This window comes from Lynx rufus, unplaced genomic scaffold (genome assembly GCF_022079265.1).
Source record: "Lynx rufus isolate CCGP_SWC_20201006 ecotype Redwood Valley unplaced genomic scaffold, mLynRuf1.p SCAF_16, whole genome shotgun sequence".
Lineage (NCBI taxonomy): Eukaryota > Metazoa > Chordata > Mammalia > Carnivora > Felidae > Lynx > Lynx rufus.
In genome coordinates, this window is record NW_025814830.1 from 53,493,341 (window position 1) to 53,507,078 (window position 13,738).

Below are 13,738 nucleotides of genomic sequence, written 5' to 3' on the forward strand. Positions count from 1 at the left end.
CCCAGAAGTTTCCAGACCACCCGGACCTAAATCCAAAGACTAGGCTGCAGCCTTCCTTTCCGTGCCTGGTTTTAGGGCCTCCGTGAACGGCCGACGAGTCCCCCGCTGCCCCCCGGAGTCTGTCCCTCTGTCCCTCCCTCGGTCACACGATCCGGTCAAGTGCCAGCTCCGAGACAGGCGCGTGCCGGGCACTCGATTCCTCAGCAGCCCTTCGGGACGGCCGGGGTGCCTGCTCCTAGGGGCCTCCCCCCGGCAGGAGACCACGCAAGTCAGCAAGGAAATCGGCCTGCGATGCGTGTCGTGAAGGGAACGGCCGGCGGCGTGAGGGAGAGTAGCCAGGTCGGGGAGGGGCCGTGCGTGGAGCTCACGTCTGAGCCAAGATCTGAGACGGGACAGAAGAGCCGCCTTGGGGCGGCCTGGGGAACGGGGCCTGGTCAGGGTAGCTGGAAGAGTAGGAGTCCCAAGGGCGGGAGAGACCGTGGCCTCGAGGAGCCACGGGGAGGCCACCACGGAATGACGGCGGCGAGGCTGGCACCAGAGGGGCCCCCAGGGAAGGCCCTGCTCTCGGATGCGATGCTCCAAGGCGAGATGTGTGCCTGTGACCGGGAGCATCTGCTAAGAAAGCCTGAATGCCCGCCCCACCCCGGGAAGGCCCCACACGCGTGCCCACGGTAAACAGAAGCCCTTGAAGGCAGCCAACGCCCCCCAGAATGTCCTTGAAAGGCAAACATCAGGCTTCAGATTCCAGAACATTCTGGCGCGAGTCCTCCGGCAAGATCTCGAGCCCTCGAGGATTGGTGCCAGCGTGTCTCTTACCTGCTGATGCCAGGAACGGTCCTTGGGGTGGGTCTGACCCACCTCGGGCAGTGGCCTCCCATGGGGATGCGCGGGGGTGCGGGGAGGGCGACGGGGTAGCACGGGGCGTGAGAGGCAGTTTGCGTGACGGAGAGGGATGCGTTGAACTAAGCAAGATGATGCCCAGAGAGTCTGATGGTAAGTTAAGAATTCAGTCCTAGGGATTGGGGCGCCTGGGTGGCTCAGTCGGTTAAGCGTCCGACTTCGGCTCAGGTCACGATCTCGCGGTCCGTGAGTTCGAGCCCCGCGTCAGGCTCTGTGCTGACCGCTCGGAGCCTGGAGCCTGTTTCGGATTCTGTGTCTCCCTCTCTCTCTGCCCCTCCCCTGTTCATGCTCTGTCTCTCTCTGTCTCAAAAATAAATAAAACATTAAAAAAAAATTAAAAAAAAGAATTCAGTCCTAGGGAAACTGGTATCTTCCTGGTATTGGGGGGGGGGGGCGGTGGCACAGACCGTGACCTCTGTCCTGCCCCCAGCAGCAGCTCTCATTCCTTCTCTGCTTCTCTTCCAGCCAGCGCGCAGGAACATTCTTCCACTTTCTGCTAAGCCTTGGAAACCGTTGGACCAAACACGATTTGACCCCCAGAGGCCATGCCCAGCTCAACAGAGATACTCAGACACAGGACACCCGGCTCTCGATGCCAGCATGACCCGCCTGGCTGGGTGACTTCGCGGGAGCACTGGGTCCCCGTGTGACCATCCGGGGAACACAGCACACCTAGCAGCCCCGCTAGACCCGGAGACCCCACGGAGCCCACCCTGGAAGAGGTCACTGCCTTTGTGAGCTGTGTCAAGCCGCTTTCCGTGTCTGTGTTGTTACGCATTTCTTCCAGATTTGTCTCTGGGAGGCATGTCCCTATGCCAAATGTTCTCAAAATAAAGCGCCCCTTACAAAACAGAAACGAACTTACCTGCTCGGGTAGGATTCGTAGTTTTAACAGCCCCGCACCGTGATCTTAAATCACATGCGCTCAAGCCCTTGAATCCTGGAGATGGGTGGGGGCGGGGGATTCTGGGGTGAGGCGTCAGCTCAGCTCGGCTTCTGGAATATCCAACCTCGTGCGCACTGCTCTGGGTCTGGGTTGGATGCCTCTGAGACAGACCCGGGGAGGAGGGCTTGTTGAAAGCGCTTTGTTAGGAAAGTTCCCAGGGGACACTGGCAGGAGGGTAGGGAAGTTGGGCGGGAGGAGGAAGTCAGACAAGATGAGGAACAAGGTCCCACAGAGGAGGGTTGGGGAGACCCTCCAGGGCTCCAGGGGTAGATGCTCAGAGGGGCCCCCACTTGGCTTAATGAAATTCTTAGCAGTGGTTGACCAAGGGGCCCGCGTGTTCATTTTGCAGATGGTGCCGGTGGCCCTGGGTCACACCGTGGACGCGGCCCCACTGGGGCGCATGGAGTCCGGAAGGCTGACGAGGCTTTTTTTAGGGAAGGCTAAAGAAAGAGCCAGAAGCTCTCCCAAAGAGGGTAGGGGTGGGCACCAGGAGGGGGGTCTCGGGAAAACGCACGCACGAGGGGTGGGCAGACTGTCCCCTAGATGTCCACACCAGAGACCTCCTTTTACAAAGGAGGCCGGCAGACCCCAGGACGTCTTGTGACTTGCCCAGGGTCATTCGCCGCCCGGCAGTGACAGGTGGGCAGTTAATCCTTCCGAGGAGGTCCCTCTGTTCCTGGCCGGTGCCCTGTGTTGTTACATCACGCCTCATGGCAACCGTAACACGGGAGCCAGCTCCTTCGGACCACGTACCGCGTTCCAGGCGCCTCTGTGAGCCCTTTAAAGAAAACCAACAGGTCATCTGGGCGTCCCAAGCCGCGAGGAAGACCCTATGCATACCCATTTTACAGATCAGGGAAACAGAGACACAGAGAAATAAAGTCACTTAGCAGGTGTCCCACAGCTAGTCAACGGCAGAGTGAGGTTGCAGACCGAAATAATAATCCGATGGGGGGTGGGGGTGGGGAGGGATTTTTTTCTTTTTCTTTGTTGCCGAGAAGAAGCCTTTAATTTGTGTAGCTCTATGAACACGTGTAGGTACCGAATAAGTTTTGAGTAAAATATTGGACTCGATTATGGCATTCTCCTACCTACCGTCCTTCAGAGCAAAGAGATATTACATGCTTTTTGTTGTGCTCCCGGGAACCACGGATTCTAGGAAGGTTTTCCGGAAAAGATTGTAGAAGGGGAGGAACACATTTGTTCTCCCCCGCCGCTACGTGTCACGGTCAGATTAGACCTTGTACCAAGGTCGTCTACCCGTTTGTCTTTTTAAAAAATAATTTTTAAACCCTTCTTATCTGAAAGAATGGTGCCTTTACAGGACGTGCAGAGAAATGGACAGGGGCGCCCACCTTACCCGCAGTAACGTCTTGCATAACTTAGCCCAACAGTGCAACCAGGAAGCTGGCGTCGGGACATCAGCAGAGCCCCCGAGGTTTTCTCTAGTTCCACGGGGTGAAGCCACGCCCCCAAGGCCTCGCTGCTTGGAACTGGCCAGTTGGGAGCCCCACCCCCCATCTCCTTCTTCCAGAACTGCCGGAGGCTGGCTCCGCTTCTCGGAATCCACAGTCTGGAGTTTTCTCTCTTGCCATACTCAAGAGGCAATAGAGGGCACGGCCATCTCTGTGGCTGCCTGGGGACAGGTCCACAGCCACGGGGGGGGGGGGCAGAGGTGGCCCAGCCTCGGAGGGCTGAGTCCCTCCTGACGGCAAACGGGGGCCTCGAGGAGGGGCACCGGAAAGATGGGAGGGGTGGGCCGGCCCATGCGCTGCTCCAGCCCTGCCTGCTGGATACAAAGGGCTTCGTGCAAGACCCCGGAAAAGTAGCTGGACCCTGGGGGCACTTGGCCGAGGGCAGGGCTGGCGAGGGACCTCACCCCCTTAAGAAGGCTGTTTCCTAAGCGCAAACTTCATCAAGCCATCCACTTGTTCCTTTGGGTTGACCAAGTTAGCTACAGTCTTTCCCGGCACCATTTTCCAGCTGGGCTGCTAAGATTAACCGATTCTCCCACCCCAAGTATTTTTCTAGAAGAACATTCACATAGAGATGAGCAAGGTCGTCTAGAAAAGAAGGCAAGCGGGGCCCTTCGGGCGAAGACAGTGCAGGTGGGACAAAGCCTACTTTATAATCCCTTGGGGGCCACTCTAAATCCAGGATGATCTCATTTCAAGAGCCTTAATTTAAGTATATCTGGAAAGACCCTATTTCCAAAATAAGGCCACATACACAGGTTCCAGGGTTCTGGTTCTGGGGGTTAGGAGGTGGACCCTCTTTTTGACTGAAGGAGGGGCACAATTTAACCAACTGTAGGGAGCAAGGAAGTAACTTTGGAGAAGTCTTGGGGTGATGGTGGGGTGGTCCGGAGCCGATGGCCAAGAAAGAATTCTCGGACGTCTTTGGTGCAAAAAGGTGATTTTATTAAAAAGGGGTGGTGGTACTGTTAGCCTGTACTTTGCCCTCAACCTGGTCCGAGCTCCCTCATCAACTTAGCTCGGGGAAGTAGAGGAAAGACATCTCAGGCAGAGGGAACGGTAGGTGCAAAGCACAGCCCACGGAAGCTCAAGGAACTGCAAGCAGTTGGGCGTGGTTGGTAAAAGGGGGCCCTCTGGGACAGGACAGGGGGTAGGTAGATCGCTAACCAGGTGCCAGCAGGTTCACAGCTGGCTCGAACTTGACCACGAAAGCAATGGCGAGCCACTGAAGGGTCTGCCTGGATTATTACCTCATTTGATTCTCCCCCCACCTCTCTCAGAAGCTAGGATTCTGATCCTCATTTACAGCCGAAAACACTGAGGCTCAAAGAGGTGAAGTCGTTTGCCCCAAGAACAGACCGTTAGGAGCCCGTCAGAAATAGGATTGGAAATCAGGCCTCGTCTAACCCCTTAGGTGGGAAGATGAATGCAGCAGGGCTCTGTGTGTTCACGTAAGGCTATTCAGGAAGAAGGAAGGGCACGGAGGGAGGATTTTGCAGGGACCAGGCATCAGGGCCACAGCCCTGAGAACGGCTTTCCGCCGCTGCGCCTGGGGGACGCCATGTTGGTAGGCTGAGACCCCTCCCTGGCCACAGCGGATTGGTCCAGGCGTGGGTCACCTGACTAAAGGGAGGCCAATCAGACTGCCCTATCCCACTCTGCTGCCCAGTCTTTTTGACGCTGGAAGGTGACCAGGCTCCCGGCTCAGGGGGAGGAGACCTGTACATCCCGCCTCTGCAGGTGCTTTCCTCCATGGCTCCTATTGGGATAATGAGAAATCCTGGTGGTGAAGCTTCCTGCCCAAGGCCTGGCACGAAGGGAAGCCCTGGGCAAACATCAGCCACCTCTGCGGGTTATGTGAACAGAGAGAGGGGCTCTCAGCTGTGCAAAGGCCACCTCCCGCCTTGTGTATGAGGAGGAAGAGGAAGGCGGAGAGAGAGACAGAGACAGAGACCGTAGACAGTTCTTGACAGTGTCCCAGGACTTGAATCCGATTGACGTGAGGCTTGGAGGCCCTCCCTCTGCTGACGTTCCAGGACAGACTCGGTGGCCCCCAGTCGCCCCGACTCAAGTTGGCATAAATGGGTTTCTATGACGGGCCATCAAAACAGAACCCGAACGAAACAATATAAAACACCAACTAAAACATCAGACACCTTGCCTGGGACATCTGAGCAAGCCGGGGGCCCCCTGGGATCCGCTGGGACAGCGTTTGGATTCCTGCCCCACGCTCGGTTGCCACATAAAGAAACAGACCCAAGTCACAGTGTGGGGCCACCGCCAACGCTCCTGAGAGGCCACATCCTGCCTGCGACCGCCCGGAGGCCTCACCTCCCGAAGCACTCCCACGTGATCTGCCGCCCCACATTCCGCACCCACACCTCCGGCTCTGAGATCGGCAGACGTCTGGCAAGTTCCATCTTCAGCCCTGGAACTTGGTGAACAGGTGCCTTGAGGTGGGCGAGTCCCCTGCCCGCGAGGCCCTACCCCGCCGGGCCCAGGCTGGAGCGTGTGTTGGGGGGGGCGTCGCTTGGGGCCGTTGTGATTTCCCGAGTCACGTGCCAAGGCGAGCGGCTAGCATTCGCCCCTTCCGCCACCACCCCGTTGGAAGGATGCCATCGTCCGCGTTGATGGCAGAGAGAATTGAGGCTCGGTTACTGCTAGCTTCTTGCTCAAGGTTATCCAGTTTCTACATGTGGGAGCCAGACGTTCTTTTGCACGACATCGGCAAGGCTGATCATGAACACCTCCAAATATAAACAGGGGGCAGACAGTGGACTTACCAGCCAGCTACCATTGTTTCATCTATAGCCTCAACTTTTTTGCGAGGGCAGAGGCTGGCGTACTTTGTGTTTTATTATCATTTTAAAAAGTTTATTTTTGAGAGACAGCGTGAGCGGGGGAGGGGCAGAAAGAGGGGGGACAGAGGATCCCAAGCGGGCTCTGTGCTGACAGCAGGGAGCCCAGGGCAGGGCTTGAACTCACGAACCACGGGATGACCCCCTGAGCTGAGGTCAGCCGTTCAACTAACTGAACCACTCCACGGCTGGAGTACTTTAAAGCAAATCCTAGACGTGCTACACATCCCCTCTGAAGGCTCCAGAATGTATCCCTAACAGACGAGGACCTTTTTTTTTTTTTTTTTTTTTTTTTTTTTCACCTAACCGTATGCTCATTGTCATAAGACCACTCGTCGGGAAAGTTCGCGTTGGAACTACCCCTCTGTGTAACCAGGGAGGAAGCAGACAGTTTCAGCCCAGTCCCGTTTTTCCAAGGTGGGAAGGTTCATTACAGCAGCACGTCCCAAAGCAGGTGCCCCAGACCAGCATCCCTGGGGACCTCGCTAGAAATGCCCGTTCCCAGGCCCACCCCAGACCTGCTGAGTCAGCAACTCGGAGGCTGGGCCAAGCAATCCGTGTTTGAACACACCCTCCCTGGGATTCTGATGCCAGCTCAAGCTTGAGAGCGCCTGACAGATCTCACGCGGCTGCGGTTCTGTTCTCGCATTTACTCGTTTTATTATTTACGCACGTTCCGATCCTTCCCCGCGCGGGCTGCTGAGGGGCTGGTCTTCAGTGGTATTGTTTTCTGGTCAGAATTAGCGACCCCCGGAGCCGGATGGTTAGCGGGTGAGACCTGGCTCTTCCTCTCACTTCCTAGGTGGCCCCGCGTCCGAGCCTCCCCCTCCGTGAAATGCGCGGCTGGTGGCACCTGCCTCCTGGTTAAAGTATATAAAGCACCTACAGTGGTTCCTGGTTCCCAGCACCTGTTACGGAAGGACCAGCTGTTCTTACAAACGGGGGTGGCAAGGCCAAGCTAGGATGAGAAGCAGCCCGATTCTCAGGGGCAGGGCTGGGAGTAGGCCTCTGGGGAGGGTGTGGAGGAGATCTGGGGGCCTGCTGGGAAAACCAGGGACCCCCCCCTTGAGGCGGAGAAGCTGCCAGGCAGTGACGTGGCAGGAGATGGAGGGGAAGGAACTCACGGTTGCCCAGGGCAATGGGCTTCTCGAAGTCCCAGAGGGAGGACCAAGGGAGCCGCTGTAAGAGCTGTGAGGCCTCCGGGAGCCCCAGGAGGGTTCCCCGGCCCTCCAGGGCCCAGCCGGGAAACAGGGACAAACAACCAAGGAGCGAGGGGGGGCGGGGGGGCCCTGGACTCCGGGAAGGCTCGGGGCCAGGAGGTTGGGGCTGGGTTCAGAGCAAACACTGAGGACAGCACTACCCCAGCCCCACCCCCCAGGGCTTGGAAACAGTTCTGTATTATTATCTTAAGTAGGACAGACTCTCAGACCCTTTCTTTAGATGAGAAATCTAACAGGGTGATAGAAATCTTGTTTCGTTTTCCATCGGAGAGAAGAGTCACTGGGTTTAATGTGTGAGAGGCGGGAGGTGCCGATCCAGGAACACAGGGCACACTTTGCCGTGATTCCGCAGACCCACCGGTGGGCGTGAGTGAGGGCTCACGGCATGGACTCACCAGGAATTTCATATTTTCCCTTTCCCCTGTCTTGCTTTTCCTCCACTCCCCTCCCTCTGGAAGCCACTGGTTTGTTCTCTGTACGTAGGAGTCTATTTCTCTGTTTATTGTTTGGTCGGTTTGGTTTGGAGTTTGGGGGGATTGGGGGGGGGAATCTACATATAAGTGAAACCATATGGTGTGTGTTTTTCTCTGACTTATCTCACTTAACATATTGTTCTCCGGGTCCATCCGTGTTGTTGCAAATGGCAAGATTCCATTCTTTCTTGTGGCCAAGTTTCCGTTGTATAAATATATACCGCCTCTTCTGTATCCATTCATCTACCGGTGGACACAAGTGGCTTTTTAAAAAACGTCTACTTATTTATTTGAGAAAGAGGGAAAGAGAGCAGGAGAGGGGCAGATAGAGAGGGAGAGAGAATCCCACGCAGAGCCCAACGCAGGGCTTGATCTCACGGTTCGCAAGATCATGACCTGAGCCGAAGTCAGGAGTCAGACGCTTAAGTGACTGAGCCACTCGGGAACCCCAAATTGCTTAGTTATCTTGATTATGGTAAATAATGCTGTAATAAACAGGGATGTATATATCTTTTCAAATTCACGTTTCCATTTTCTTTCAGTAAATACCTAGAAGTGGGACTACATCATATACTTCTAGTTTTCATTTTTTGAGGAGCCTCCATACTGCTTTCCCCAGTGGCTGAACCAGTTTGCATTCCCACCAACAGGTTCCCTTTTCTCCATATCCTTGCCAACACTTACTTCTTGTCTTTTTGGTAGCCATTTTGAGTGGTGTGAGATGACCCTTCCCTGTGGTCTTGATTTGCGTGTCTCCGCTGATGAGCGATGTTGAGCATCTTCTCGTGTGGCTTTTGGCCATCTGGATGTCTTCTTCGGAGAAATGTGTGTTCGGGTCCTCTGTCTATTTATTATTTTTTATTTCTGACCTCCTTAATTTCTTTTATTTTTACTTATTTTTTAATTTACATCCACGTTAGTTAGCATATAGCACTATATGATTTCAGGAGTAGATTCTCATGATTCATCCTCTACGTATAACACCCAGTGCTCACCCAACAAGTGCCTTCCCAATGCCCTTCACCCATTTAGTCCATCTCCCCACCCACAACCTCCCCAGCAACTCTCAGACTGTTCTCTGTATTCAAGAGTCTCTTACGTTTTGTCCCTCTCCTAGTTTTTGCATTATTTTTGCTTCCCTTCCCTTATATTCATCTGTTTTGTGTCTTAACTTCCTCATAGCAGTGAAGTCATATGATATTTGTCTTTCTCTGACTGGCTAATTTCGCTTAGCATAATACCCTCTAGTTGCTAATTTTCCTTAGCATAATACCCTTCACCCACGTAGTTGCAAATCTTCTGCTTATTTTTTAAAATCAGAGTATTTGTGTTTTGGCGTTTGAGTTATAGGAGTTCTTTATTTATTTGTATAGTAGTCCTTTATGCAACATGCGAATATTTTCTGCCATTCTCTATGGCGGCCTTTTTGTTTTGGCTGATGGTTTCCTTCACTGTGCGGAAGCTTTTTGGTTTGATGTAGTCCCATTTGTTTACTCTTGCTAAGGGATTTCATTAAAAAATATATTTATACTTGCTATAAAATTTACGAATCTACTGAAATCTCTGTTTAAATTCATGGGTTCACAAAAAAACTTTTTAACTCTAGTGGATCTTCTTCAGAGGATGATGAGGAGTCAACTTGTTGCCTTGGAAACTGCTAAACAGAAGGGGTCATGCAGCCATTCTGCCTTTCCCATTCCAGTTGGAAACCCAGTTGGAGTTTCCCTCCTTAGGAAAGTATTCCAGCTGATACTTGGAAGGAATTTGGGCGTTAGAATACCACGGCTTTGCCCAACGCATTCGTGAATCTAGACCTTGAGAACCAGTGAGTCCCCACATCACAAAAAGAGACGGGCAGACGTTAGGAGCCAGGGGGATGGTGCCCGAGCCTGATCCAGCATCTGGATCACACCCCCAGTTCGCGGGGAGTTCAGAGCACAGAGGAACATGCAGAACTGAACTTGGAGTGTGGACAGTGGGGGATGCTACCTACCGGCCACCGGCCTGGGTTCCTCAACACGCAAATTGTAAGGGGAAGGAAGGTGGATGGTGTGGCAGACAGGAAAGTGGCCCCTAACAATATCCATGTCCTAATCCCCAGAGCCCAAGAACATGTGACCTCACGTGTCAAAAGGGACTCTGCAGATGTGACTGTGTTAAGGATCTTGAGATGGGGAGGTGCACCAAGTGTAACCAAAAGGTCCTCATAAAATGGAGCAGGAGGGTCCAAAGAAAGGTGACTCAGCACGAGCAAGACGCGACCAAACATTTCTGGTTTTGAAGATGGACGAAGGCCTCCCGAGCAGAGAGATGCAGTGGCTTCCAGAAGCTGGAAGAGGTAAGGGAATGCACAGTGCCCCCCCCTCCCCAAGCCGCTGGGAGGGTCACAGCCCTGCCAGAGCCTTGATCTCAGTCCAGTGTGACTATTGCAGACATCTGACGTCCAGAACCGTAAGGAATCAGATTGGGCCATTTTAGGCCGGTGAGTTTGAGATTATCTCCTACCATAGCAACGGGCAATGAATGTAGAGAGGAGACCTGTCGGTTAAGGAAATTCAAAGCACACACCAAGTTAGCAAAATGCACAAGAGCACACTAGAGTGCCACGTAAGGAAGCGAAGAGCCTGCGAACATCAAAGTCAGGAGAATGGGCCCATCCGTGCGGCGGGAGGCGGTCGTCGTCTGAGGAGGGCACGTGGCAGGGCTCCCGGGGAGGGTGGCCCCCTCCCCCCTCTCTGTCCCAGCTGGCTGGTGGCTTCAAGGGGGTCACCTGATAAGTCATGAAGCCGCACCTTTGTTTGGTGTGGTTCTTTAAGAGCGTTTTATTTTACCTCTAACGAGGTAAACATAGTAACAGTTGTGAGGATGGTTTTGTAGTGTAGAATCAGACCTCCTTCGCAGCCGCAGGAGATGGGCATTTTCTCCCGGTCTTGCTGAGGTTTCTTTGGCCGGCGACGCAGGAAGTGGCCCAGAGAGAAAAGGAAAGAGGTCTGCGGGGCTCATGACTTACATTACGCAAAGGAACGGGGGCAGGGCAGGCCTGTCAACCAAGGGACCAGGGGTGTGAGAGCGGTGTGCCCGTGTACCTACAAGCCTCAGTGGCCTTGCCACTCTGTGCTGTCCTGTGCTGTCTCCCCATTTCCTGGCAAGACCGGGCTCTGCGTGCCCAGCATGGCGACGGGCTCCACGAGGCCCCCTTTCTTGTTTCCTTCTGTCCCCTGCATCATTTCCCCGCTCCCTCTGCCAATGTGTCCTGGGGTCCCCTCCCAGATGACTGGCACTCAAATCTTTGTCTCAGGGTTTGCTGCTGGGGAAACCCCAAGCCAGACACAAAGAGAAGGCGTAACTAGGTGGGAGGAGATGTTAATCGAAAACACACAGATGTTGACGATATCTGTGCCCTGTTTACGTGCCCGGTTCTGCCGCTGGCGCTGCCTGGCCCCCGGCTTCCCACGAGCCCTGACGCATGGAGGCCCTCGATACCTATTTGGTGGACAGACCCGTGGGCACACACAGCCGATGTCCCACCTCCCGTTAGAGAAGGTGAGAGGGACCGATCTTTCTTCCTCCCCTCGCAGACTCCTGGCAAAGCTGATACCCTTCCACTAAATTCCCTTTTTTGCTTAAAATAACCAGAGTCGGGGGCGCCTGGGTGGCGCAGTCGGTTAAGCGTCCGACTTCAGCCAGGTCACGATCTCGCGGTCCGTGAGTTCGAGCCCCGCGTCGGGCTCTGGGCTGATGGCTCGGAGCCTGGAGCCTGTTTCCGATTCTGTGTCTCTCTCTCTCTCTGCCCCTCCCCCGTTCATTCTCTGTCTCTCTCTGTCCCAAAAATAAATAAACGTTGAGAAAAAAATTAAAATAACCAGAGTCGGTTTCTGCTGCTGGCAGCTGGGTCGTTTCTGAGACACCCAAGTAACGCTTAGCTCTACCTGAAGGCAAAACAGAGCCCGAGCCCCCGGGCAGCTCAGGCAAAAAGTTTGATTCGAAGGGGCGGGCGCCTGGCTGGCTCTGTCCGTGAAGCGTTCGACTCTTGATCTTGGAGTTGTGAACTTGAGCCCCACGTCGGGGGTGGGGTTTACTTTTAAGAAGTATCTTTTTTTTACAGTTTGTTACGGAGAGAGAAGTGAACAGCTCCTCAGCTTTTTTTTTAAATGTTTATTTGTTTATTTTGAGACGGATCGAGCAAGCAAGCAGGGGAGGGGCAGAGGGAGAGAGAGAGAGAGGGAGAGAGAGAGAATCCCAAGCAGGCTCCGTGCTGTCAGCACAGAGCCTGACTCGGGGCTCGAACTCACGCAATGAGGTCATGACCTGAGCCGAAATCAAGGGTTGGACGCCCAACCGACTGAGCCACCCAGGCGCCCCCAGATGTTTTTTTAAGTTATCCTATCCCCTGATGCTTGCTGAGCTCCAAAGAATAAATAGGATTGTGTTCTGTAACGAAAACAAACGTATTTAAAACTTCAACAAAGAAAGGAGAGGAGCACAGTACCTCGGGGGACAAGGTAACATCACGGGTGGACCCGTGTGGTTGCACGCGTGGTTCAAAGTCACGGGCAGGCATTGAAGAAGGTCCCGTCAGCTGCCTGGTTCCCCGTCATTTCAATCAGTCCTTAACAGCCCCTGTAGGGTCCGCCTTCTTCTGGTCTGGCTGGTGAGACACGAGGCTCGGGAAGTGGGGCACGTGGTGGAGGGTTCCGGAAAGCGGTGGGAGCGTGAGACCCAAGCCCGTGTGACTGGTTCCCCAAGTGTCTGTGCCAATCCTCTGTCTCCCCAAGTCCTTCCCGCCCTCCCCACTTCCTCTCCACTGCCCGGCTTGGCCCAGAGACCCGTGGGAGAGAGCGTGACGCTCGGGCTCCCGTGAGCTGCTCTCCCCTGGGGCCAGCGTGTGAGTAGGAGAGCCCCCCCTCCCGCAGGCAGGTCCCAGCGGTGGAACCCTGCGAGCGACGGCAGCTCCCACAGCAGCCCCGCTTCTAGCCCCCGGTGACTTTGACCGGGGAGGGGGGTCTGAAAAGGGAGCCCGTCCTCGGCCAGGAGCACCTGCAAATCCACAGTGGTGTGGCTTGGCCCACTAACCTCTGCCTCACCTGCCCGAGCCCGCCTGGCAGCCTGCTGGGTCCCATCCAGGGTGCACTCGGGGCCGGGTTTCGGGCTTCCCACGGGCGGGGGTGATGCCAGGCCCTGGCTGCGGGCGGCAGGGGGCCACCTCCGCGGGCGTTTCCTCCTGCGCCAGGCCAAGAGCGCGACTGTTCTGATTACGTGTCGGCCAGGAGCCGCAGACGTTGTGCAAACACCCGTCTCCGGGACTAGCTGTCTCCTCCCCTTCTCCCCAGCCAGGCTCCTCCGCCCCACCTCCTCGGGGGTCCTGCCTGCTCTCCCGGGTAGACCGTCCCGTGCCCCTTTGTGGGCCCCCACCGGGTCCTGCCCGCAGGGACATCATGACACAGGCCGTGTGGTCTGTTCCTCCTCCACCAGGCCCAGGGCTCTGGGAGGACAAGGGCTCTGTGGAACCCACATCTCCCACCCCATCTATGGCGCGTCGCAGGCACACGGTAGGTCCTCGGTGTAGGATTATTGAATCAGTGAACGATCAAACGGGCGAGGTTGCGTCTGCCTTCCGAAAGAGGCGGAGAGCTTCGAGGCAGGGCCTGGGCCTCCTGCGTGCCCTCGTCGGCTCGATGCCTGACAGCACGAGCTGGCCAGAGCGGACCTGCGAGCCAGTGAAGGAAGGAAGGAAGGAAGGAAGGAAGGAAGGAAGGAAGGAAGGAAGGAGTTGCTGTGCAGCACGATGGGGATGCGCGCAGGTTCTGGCCCCAAACTCCCGGGACACGAATTCTGTCTTTCTCTCTTCTCTTGGCGGTGTGGCCGT